Below are 8,821 nucleotides of genomic sequence, written 5' to 3'. Positions count from 1 at the left end.
ACCTGGAAATCCTACGTAGCCTCGGTACATAAATAAGTGCTAACTATTGTGACGTAAAAATTAGCCCTAAGTGTTACGATGCAAAAATAAGCCCAAAGTATATTCTCTGTTTGCTTCTTCTTCCTGCCCTCCTTGAACAGAAATCCAAATCACCTGATAAGCAGCATCCCAGAACCCAAATGAAATCCTGCCAAAATGAAACTGAAAGTTGATTCCCCTGGGAGTCCGCAGAAGGAGCCCCCCCCCTCCCAGGGATGTGCATGTCCATCCACCAGTCAGCACTCCTCCCTTCCCCTCTCCCAATTCACCTCTTTCTGCAGGGTCCACCCCTATCTCATCACCAGGGCCACCCCTAAGAGTCAAGTTTGGGCCCTGAAATCTCAGGGTCTGGAATGCTCTTGATCTGACAACTCTGCTACTCTCGAGCCCAATCCTTAAACATCCCAGCCCCTGAATCTGGCCACAGCTGTTCAGCCTTGTAGAAACAGAAGCTTAAATCCTTGCTAATTTCTGAGCTGTTTTCCATGTGTTGGAAGCAAGCTGGCAAGGCCAAGTTGAAACCAAGCAGAACTCCAGGGCTGCCTGAAATTCCCCTTCTGATCAGAAATCCTGGTGGTTGTGTGTGTGCCAGAGTCATAGAATAATAGAATTGTAGAGTTGGAAGGGATCCGCAAAGGTCATTTGTCCCACCCCCTGAAAGCCAGGAATCAAGCTAAAGACTCCCTGACAGATGGCCATCACAATTCTGTTTCAAAACCTCCAATGAAGTTGAGTACACCACAGAGTTCCGAGAGAGTCCATTCCACTGTTGAGCGGCTCTTACTGTCAAAGAGCGTTGTTCCTAGTGTTTAGTCCGAAACTCCTTTCTCGTCGTTTGAACCCATTGACTCAGGTCCTTCCCTCCCAGAGCAACGGAAAACAAGCTTGCTCCATCTTCCATGTGACAGCTTTTAAGATATCTTTATCACTTTCCCTTCTCCATGCTAAGCATCCCCAACTCCCTCAATGGTTCCTCATATATAAGGCTTGGCTTCCTGAACCATATCAGTCGCCCTCCTCTGCACACATTCCAGCTTGTCAATCTCCGTCTTAAACTGAGCTGCCCAGAACTGGACACTGGACTCCAGCGGGGATCTCACCAAGGCAGAATAGAGAGTTACAATAACTTCCCTTGATTTGAAAACTCAACTGCTGTTTGATTTGAAAACTCAACTGATGCAGCCTAGAACAGCATTAGCTTTTGGGGTAGCTGCTCCATGAGCTTGGAATGTGTTTAAGGAGGAGGTGGTCTACCACAGGGCATGACACTGGCCTGTAAAGCTTCAATCTGGTTTTTCAGGGTTTTCAAAGAGTCCCTGAAATAAGTAAAGAACAGGACCCTTGTTGCTCATGGGCTCAACCCATTGCACCTGGAAAAGTTGTGACGAATCATAAAAGCACACAGGAATGTCCCATGCAGAATGGAGGTTGAGAATGTAGTAGCACAGGCAAGGGAGAGGCACTGCAGATCACAATTCTGACATCTGTAGCAGGTGGTCTGCTAAACCAGCTCCCACTTGCTTGGGTCATGGGCAGTAAGCTCCCTTCTCCTCCTCCTCCTCCTCAGCTTCAGCATTACGCTTGAAGAACTCAACAGGGAGGAGGATGGGATCAAAACTAGAATGAGTTAGTTCTGCTCATTAGCACCACCTACTGTCAGCTTCCATGCCTTCTGCCCAAGCAGTCCCAAGACACACCAGCCACTACTGTTGTCTACCCTAACCAGTGGCAGTTCTCGAGGATTTCAGACAGAGCTGTCTCTCCCGCCCCATCACCCCTATTTTGCATGCAAAGCAGGTGCTCTGCGGCTGGAGTGTGGCCCTTAAAACCCCAGTGAGATTCCAGTCCTCGTGGTTCTGAATAAAGGGCTGGAAGACAGGAAGCATAGTGAGATAGGAAACAGCCTTATTCTGAGTCAAGCCATTGGATTTGTCTACACAGACTGGCAGCAGCTCACCAGGATTTCAGGCAGCAAGTCTTTACCAGCCCTCCCTGGAGATGCCAGAGATTGGAGTTGGGACCTTCTGGGTGCAAAGCATGTGCTTTACCATTGAGCTAGGGCATTTCCTGTCAAAAAAATAAAGTTAAGATTCTAGTCCTCATGATGCTAAATAAAAGGATGTGCAAAGCAGATGCTCCACCACTGAGCTATGACCTTTCCCCAGTTGGAGAGTTGAGCTGGGGCCTCCCAGCGGGTGGATCACTCCCAGCTCTGCCTGCAGGTCAAAGCCAGCCAGAAACCTTCTGCAGCCCTTTCAAAACACGTAGCTGGGCCCTTGAGCCATTTTGTAGTGCTTGGGGTGGGTAGAAAGGGAAACATCTTTTCTTGTCTGAGCGGGAAAGCAGTCTGCCCTGTATCCTGCAAGCAACCAAAACGAAAACATCAGGGGAACCCCCAAAGCTCTGTCCCACCCCTCCAGCCTTTGTGGGAAGAGACTCCCACCCCACCTTGTCCAGATTCTGACATCCTTGCAGCTCATCACAAAACAAGATGTCAACCCCCCACCCTGCTGCTGCTGTTGCTGCTGCCGCCGCCGCCGATTGCTCTTGGCGTTGGTAACCTGTCAAGATGGCCTGCTCCTTCCAAGAACAACAAGGGGGAATGTTAAACAAACTGCTGTCTGACTCTCAAATTTCAGCTGGGACTGAATTCTCTCTCTCCCCCCCCCCCCCACTTCCCCCCGTAGGCCATTGCATTGGGCTTGGGCTGTCTGTATTTATGATAGGTCTGAAAAAGTCTGAGCATTATCACCCCTTGCAATGCATACTGTATATGAATAAGGGTAGCCAACGGAGGGAGAAAAGTCATGGTTGAGAATAGCTTGCAACATCAGGAAGCAAATGTCAAGCTGCCCCAGGAATAATAAAATCCAATGCAGACTTCTAGCTAGAAAAGAACAACCTCTCTACTTACATACATAGAGGCAAGTTTTTTTTGAGCTATTTTGATCTACAGTGTGTGCTATAGATTTTCATTGATTTATTTATTACATTTACATCCCTACCTTTCCTGCAAGGAGTTCAAGGAGATTATGTGGCTCTACACACACACACACACACACACACACACACACACACACACACCACACACAGAGAGAGAGAGTTTTATCCTCACAACAACCCTGTGGGATAGGCTAGGCTGAGAAAGAGGTTGGGTAACTGGCCTAAGGTCAAACCCAAATAACTTTATGGCTGAGTGGGAAATTGGAACTCCGGTCTCCCATGTCTTAGTCTGGCACTCTAACCAATTGATTAATTCAGAATGTTTTTATTTAATTCAGTTCTTTGTTCAAAACGATGAGGAGTAGAACCTTACTTTATTTTTAGGGGAAGAGTCATAGTTAAGTGATAGGACATCATCATCATCATCATTTTGTTATTTATGCCCCACCCATCTAGCTGGGTTTCCCCAGTCACACTGGGTGGCTCATAGCATATATCGAAACATACTAAAACATCAGACAATAAAAACTTCCCTAAACAGGGCTGCCTTCAGATGTCTTCTAAAAGTCAGATAGTTGTTTATTTCCTTGACGCCTGGAGGGAGGTTGTTTTATCTCCCTCAGCTCCAGGAGAAACCACAGGGCCGTCCAGGCTCCATGCAATTGGAGAGGGCACTTCGGAGCCAGACAGTAAAGAGCCCTGGTTAACTCCACATTCCAGTGAGCCACCAGGGAATCAGCTGAAAGGCCATCAACATGGAATAAAACATCCTCTATTACCCTCCGGAAACCATTTGGATCCATTAAATGGAGGGGGCGGACCATCCAAAACTGTCCCACCTCCCTGCAGCGGGGAAGAGTCGCGGAGAAGTCCAGTTGCACCAGGAAGTGATCGGACCATGGGACTTCTTTTGTTTTGCTTTTGCTTAGTGTTGGATCACCAACATCCATAGAGGTGAACACCAAGTCTAAAGCATATCCGCGACTATGTGTTGGGCCAAACTTATTCAGGGACAGCCCCATGGAGGCCATGCTTTCCATGAAGTCCCAAGCGGCCCCTTGTAAGGTCATGTTGGCATGGATGTTAAAATCCCCTAGGACAACCAAACTACCGGTAGGTGTCTCCAGGAAAACATCCAGCACAACCTGAAGCAGCTCAGGCACGGAATTCTTGGTGTAATGGAAAGTCGGTACACCAATAGGAATCCTGTACTGCCCCTATTGCCCAACTTCCAGAACATGCACTCAGAAAACTGGGTCTTCCCAATAGGACGCCTGGTGCAAGCTAATGACTTCCTAAAAATCACTGCAACCCCTCCTCCCTGCCCACATGACCTGGGTTGCTGTGTGTAAGAGAAACCTGGCGGACAAGCAGCAGCAAGGACAGGCCCATCTGCTTCATCCAACCAAGTCTCTATTACACATGCCAGGTCAAGTCCTCCATCCACGATCAAGTTGTGGATGGCAGTGGTCTTGTGAATCATTGACCTGGCATTGCACAGCAGCACCTTCAGGTCATGTGGGTTTCCCTTGCTGATTCCAGTATCCTTCCAGTCAGGTAGGGATAGTCTTCAAACAGTGACTAGTCTTCAAACAGCACTAATGTCAGATATAACCCCAGGTCCAAAAGCCCAAGAAATAAATCCCAGGAACTATCAAGCTCTACTGAGAAGGCACCAGGATGGATCCTGACAAATTCTGTTATGGGTCTGCCCCCATAATTGCTATTTTTGATGCTGGCTCCAAGCATGAGCTCCAGCCAGAGGGCCCATCATCTTGAAACAAAACGTTGGCAATGCTGGTTACGCTGCTGGGCTGCAATTAAAGGCAGAGGAGAGAGCCAGTGGTGAAAAACTTGGCAGCCGGCTCTCCATCCCAGGCGGGCTTAAAGGTCAGGCCAGAGAGCCGCTCTGTATCTCCAAGACACCCCATGGAGTGGTGACGAAGGCAAGAGTATGCCTAGGAAGCTGACCTTAGGGACCCTGGAAAGGAGTGGGGGTTTTTATTATTATTATTCGCCCTGACACATCTTAACTTTCAATCTGACCCGCCGATGAAAGGGAACATAAAACACAATCAGGGCTGGTGGAATTAAGAGCAGAAACAGGCAGAGCGAAGGAGCCAACTTGCTGAAAGGCCTTGAGGAATAAGCCACAGGAAGGCAGAAAAGTGTTAACATTCCTCGGCAAAGGTCTGGCAAGAGGCAAGGCTCTTAGAGGACCTGGGCTGTAATAAACAACAGGCAAGCGGGGAGGATGGGGGGGACGGGTGGCTTCTCGACTTGTTCCGTGGCCTGAAAGGGCCCTGGAAGGCTTCCCAGACTTGGCCACAGCATCTCCCAACTTCTGCAACTCTCTCCAGTCTGTCTTTAAAAAAAGAGGAAGAGCCTGTTCGATCAGGCCACTAGCCAGCATCCTGTTCTCAAAGTGTACCATCCAGATGCCCTGAATAGGGGAAGACCACAAGCAGGACCTGAGTGCAAGAGCCCTCTCTCCTCCTGCAGTTTCTAGCAACCAGTATTCAGAAACGGCCTCGGTCCAGTATACCTGAAGGAGAGTCTCCACCCCCATCGTTCTGCCCGGACACTGAGGTCCAGCACCGAGGGCCTTCTGGCTGTTCTCTCGCCGTGAGAAGCCAAGTTACAGGGAACCAGGCAGAGGCCTTCTTGGTAGTGGCACCCGCCCTGTGGAACGCCCTCCCATCAGATGTCAAGGAAATAAACAACTATCTGACTTTTAGAAGACATCTGAAGGCATCCCTGTTTAGGGAGGTTTTTAATGTTTGATGTTTTATTGTACTTTGAATTGTGTTGGGAGCCACCCAGAGTGGCTGGGGAAACCCAGCAAGATGGGAGCAGCGTATAAATAAATTATTATTATTATTATTATTATTATTATTATTATTATTATTATTATTATTATTAACATTCCTGCCTCTGATCCTTGAGGCAGAGCATGGTCACCATGGCTAGTAGCCTTATCCCCCATGGATTTGTCTGGTCATCTTTTAAGGCCAGCTAGGTTGGTGGTGGTCAGTCATTGCCTCCTGCAGAAGTGAGTTCCACAGTTTAACAATGCCCACTACACAAAGGACTTTGTTTGGGAAACTGCTAGGCAAGTCCACCTTTGAACACAATCTGAACAAAGACATCTTATGACCCAGACCATGTTGATTCAGACAGAACAAACCTGGTGGTGCATTTAGCCCCTAAAATTTCCCACTGTACCTGTATGCACCGTGATATTCTATCCTGCTAAAATGTTGCATAATACCAGTAGCAGCTGGCATTTCCCAACAGAGCTGACTCTGCATCTCAGGAAACTGCAGGTCATGGGCAGGAAAGAGCCCTATTAAAGCCAAGTATTTCAGTACTTTCTGGGCAAATACGGTGTGAAGGGAGTCTTCTGTGGTTGGTTGGGGGGGGGATCTGCTCCTCTTTTGTTTCCAGCACAACTTTCACAAGCAGGTATAAATTTTGCTTAGGCTTATACTTTTTTTATTAGAAACCTGAAACGAGACCACTCTACCGTTTTCATAGTCCATTAAGCCTCCCTACCTGAGCTTTGGGACACCTCATCATTCATTGCCACTCATTTCCAACTTCTGTAAGGACCTGGACAAAGATTTCTTAGTCTGGGAGGTTTATGCTATATCTTTGCTTACTTGTTCTGCCAGGGGTAGCGTTGTCCCCTCTTTTGTAGGACAGGCCAACACCACTGGCTTAAATGCCCCTTCCTCCCGCCGCTGCCCCCCAAAAGAATATTTTCTGCATTTTTCACCTCTTCTGCTCCAGGCTCCTTCATTGGTCAGGGACATCACAGTACAGTGGTCCCTCGGGTTACATACGCTTCAGGTTACATACGCTTCAGGTTACAGGCTCCGCTAACCAGAAATATTACCTCGGGTTAAGAACTTTGCTTCAGGATGAGAACAGAAATCGTGCGCCGGCGGCGTGGCGACAGCAGGAGGCCCCATTGGCTAAAGTGGTGCTTTAGGTTAAGAACAGTTTCAGGTTAAGAACGGACCTCCGGAACAAATTAAGTACGTAACCTGAGGTACCACTGTATTATGGATTTCGGAGAGACCCCAAGGATCATTTAGTCCACCCCTTACAGCAATCACAGCTGAAGAATTCCTGATAGGTGGCTGCCCAACCTCTCTTGAAAAACCTCCAAGGAAGGAGAGTCTACCACCTTCCGATGGAGTCCGTTCCGCTGATGAACAGCTCTCACCATCAAAAAGTTCTTCCTAATGTTTAGTCAGAACCTCCTTTCTTGTCATTTAAATCCACTGGTTCGTGTTCTATGCTCCAGAGCAGCAGAAAACAAGCTTGCTCCATTTTCCAGATCACAGCCCTTCAGATATTTGAAGATGGTTATCATATCTCCTCTGTCTCCTCTTTTCAAGGCTAAACATGCCCAACTCCTTCAACCGTTCCTCATAAGGCTTGGTTTCCAGACCTTTGATCATCTCTGTTGCATTCCTCTGCACACATTCCAGCTTGTTTATATCCTTCTTAAATGGTGGTGTCCAGAACTAGACACACAGGACTTCTGGTGGGGTCTGAACAAGGCTGAATAGAGATCAATCAGTTCCACTTCAGACACAAAATGAAGAGATACAACAAATATAGGGGAACCTTTTAAAGTTACATTGTACAATCAGAAAGGATTTGGTAAGATCAGGGCAGTTCAGGGCAAAATATGGTGTTGCCAAGTACAGTGGTACCTCGCAAGACAAATGCCTCGCAAGACGGAAAACTCGCAAGACGAAAGGGTTTTTTGTTTTTTGAACTGCTTCGCAAGACGATTTTCCCTATGGGCTTGCTTCGCAAGACAGAAACATCTTGCAAGTTTGTTTCCTTTTTCTTAACACCGTTAATACAGTTGTGACTTGACTTCGAGGAGCAACTCATAGCACGCGGTGTGGTAGCCTTTTTTGAGGTTTTTGAAGACTTTGGTGATTTTTGAAGCTTTTCCAAAACTTTTCCGACACCGTGCTTCGCAAGACGAAAAAAATTGCAAGACGACAAAACTCGCGGAACGAATTAATTTTGTCTTGCGAGGCACCACTGTACAAGGGATGGTAAACTTTTAAGGTCCTGTGGAAGAATGTGCTCCCCGCAGCCCTCTTCATGTAGCCCTTAGGACTTTCCCCAACGTCACATACCCTCTCGAGCCAGGCCACTCCTCCTTGCGTGGGATGTCTCCTTGAACTCTGACAATGACTCTCGCTCACCTGGATGAAGAATAGAGAGGGGGTATTTGTGTGTGTGTGCAGAAACCAACCAACTGGACAACAACAATATTTACATATATTTCTCTGCCCAGTTTCACCTCTGGCTCCACACATTGCTGGCAGGTGGCACCCAGGTATGTTAGCTGGACCTGTGCATTTTAAAGGAGAGCACCTCTTTCTGAAATTTCATACCTGATATTGATTTATTTTTTAAAAAAAAAAAATTCTTTAGAGCATTTGCACCCTGCTCTCCAGCCGAAAAGGCACCGAAGGAGACAGCCTACACCCACAGGATTATAATCAGAAAGACATCACACACAAGGAAAAAGGGAGAGATGGAAGCAACCCCAGGCACCAATTGTTAAGTAGTAGTTCTGGCATGCTCCGGTTTTCAGACGAGGCCCTACTCTGGGTCCCTTGACCCCAGTTGAGGTCGCTCTGTTGTTTTTAGTGAGGTGTGTTTGAAGAAGTAGCTGTTTTCAAAGGCTTCTGGTCCATTTCTGACAGTGTTTTGAGTTTCAATTACTGCTTTTAGACATTATTACTGCATTCGGCCTTTGTTAACATTTTGATTTTGCGATTGCCATTCAGAATGGGGAATG

Source organism: Podarcis muralis, chromosome Z (assembly GCF_964188315.1).
Source record: "Podarcis muralis chromosome Z, rPodMur119.hap1.1, whole genome shotgun sequence".
In the NCBI taxonomy this organism is placed as follows: Eukaryota; Metazoa; Chordata; class Lepidosauria; order Squamata; family Lacertidae; genus Podarcis; species Podarcis muralis.
This window is presented reverse-complemented; position numbering follows the sequence as displayed.